Raw genomic sequence first — 2,501 nt, 5'->3', positions numbered from 1 at the left:
ATGTGATAAATGCTAAAATATTCATATTTTCAGCCCTTAACTTGCATGTTTTAATCCTTTGGTTTTGGTTAATTAGGTCATTTTAATTCATTTTTGTGTTTTTCATACTTTCGTAGGATTTTGGAAGAAAATGAAGTAAATCTAGATGATTTGGGCTCAAAAGAGAGAAGATGGAAAATTGGGAGCTTTTTGACACTACGATCAATCGCAGTACCCGAGAAGACAAAGCACAATCCAGGCCAGGAGAGATCGAGAGCATGCCAAAAGAGGATCGATCGCAGACCTGCGATCGAGCGCACACGGGTTGCGATCGATCGCACCCGTGCGCAGGAGACATACCAAGTGGCGGCTAGATTGTCATTCTTTCCATATTAGGGTTTTCCAACTCACAATTGTAATAGGTTTTGAAACCCTACGAAATTCCTAGGTTTACTACTTTGTCAAGGACTTCTAAAGCCTATAAATAGACCCTTAAGCCTTTAGAGTAGATATACTTTGCAAGGAGAAGAAGAGGAGCTCTTGAAGTTCAAGTCTCGGGTTTATTCTTTTCTTTTCTTTCTTTTATTTATGAAGATGTTTAACATCAATTCTATGTGTAGCTAATTTAATTAGTATGGCTAGATTGAAGCCCTAGTTATGTTTAGTTAATATTTCAATATTGGCGCCCTTGTGATGATCTTGTTATGCTATTTAACTTGATTAATGCCTACTTACATGAATTACTCATATGTATGTGCTTGATCAACATATGCATGTAGTATGGACTAGTTAGTTAAATCAATTTGGATGGCCGAGTCCTGGGTTTAACATAAGTAACAAAAGAATCCACACCGCGATTCTTGGGTTAATCAACATGGGGAACCAAGAGTATATGTCATGCCCTAGGCCTCGTGTGTTTGTCAATTTTCATAAAACATATGCTTTCCTAAGGAACAACTTAGTATACACCATGGTAAATCCCTTAGAAAAGAAAAGAGTTAGAGCATACGCCATACCTAATTCATTGGTTAGGGAAATCTATAGCCGTAGGAGTATATGTCATGCCCTTAGGTTGACAAACATTAGATATGCATAACATGATCAAAGCATTGGCATATTGTTATATTAGCTAAATATAATTAGTGGTGGATATAAAAGTCCTACCTTTTATTATCATCACTTAAACAATCAATCTTTATTTTACTTAAGGAATTTATTTTTAAACATAAATTCAGCAATCCTCGTGGGAATGATCCTGTACTTGCACCATATACTACTATGTTGACCTTGTGCACTTGCAGGTAAAACGTACAATTATTTACCTATTAATTTAGGTAGATATTTTGCACATAAAAATGCATCATTTAAGTTGAACGTTCAAGAAACAACAAAAACATGGTAGTAGAATCAGCAGGTCTTAGACATATAGGGTCTGAGCATCAACTACATCATCAATCAGCCCATAAAAAATGTATGAAATAAGAATAGCACGCTCATCTTCTTTCATTTGTTTGCTTCTTTTCTGGAATAAACTACATTACCAATTACCTATAGCCCTTAAAAATGTATGAAGTAGAGACAGCACACTTATTTTTAGGGTTGAAAAGGCAAATGGTTATTAATTGCACTAAACTACTAACTGTCTAAAAAAAAAAAAAAAAAAAAAAAACCCGTTTTAACCACCTATGGCGTGGTGGTTAGCGGCCGCCTACCCATATATATTATATATTTTTATATATTAAAATAAATCTATAAAATTGATATATATTTTCAATATATCTATATTATATATTTTCATATATTTGTAGATCATATTGTAAATTGTTTGCATTAACAATGTTGGCGTTTAAATTGTGGTGATCACAAATATATAGCTTCAAAATCTGATGTTTATTTGCTCCTTATAAAGCATTTGACCAGAATTCTAATGAATTTTGACCAATATAAGAATGAAAATTAGTTGAGTGTATTACATCTGGAATCATAGTATGCTAATATTTAGAATGGTAGGTTATAACCCAAGGAAAAAAAAATCACTCAATAAATTGCATCTAAAAAGCCAAGAATTTCAAATTTTACAGTTTCAAACTAGCAAATGAGTGAAAGAAAATACTTTCAATTTGGCGGATAAATAATTCATTATCATTTATCTGTATACAAAATAAAGACTTAAAATTTACAAGATAGCTACCTATATATGAAAGATAAATAATACAAAGATAACACCAACTCTGATAACTAATCGAATAGTTATTGCTGGAGAGGGAGAGGAAACGGGAGGATAGAAAACGATGGTTTTTAGAGGAGAAAAAGGGTTCTGGTGGGAGAGAAAGAGAGGGGAACGAGAAAATTAAGAAAGTACGTACATTTATTTTTATTTTTTAAAGGAATTCAGAAAGTATATTGATCAATGCACGGTTTCTTGCTGACGGTTAATTTAATTGAACGGTTTGGTACGTGGAATGACTATTCAATTAGAAAAATGAATTAGTGTGAAATGTATGAGGTTTTGGAAAAAGGAA

This window comes from Corylus avellana, chromosome ca9 (genome assembly GCF_901000735.1).
Source record: "Corylus avellana chromosome ca9, CavTom2PMs-1.0".
Lineage (NCBI taxonomy): Eukaryota > Viridiplantae > Streptophyta > Magnoliopsida > Fagales > Betulaceae > Corylus > Corylus avellana.
This window is presented reverse-complemented; position numbering follows the sequence as displayed.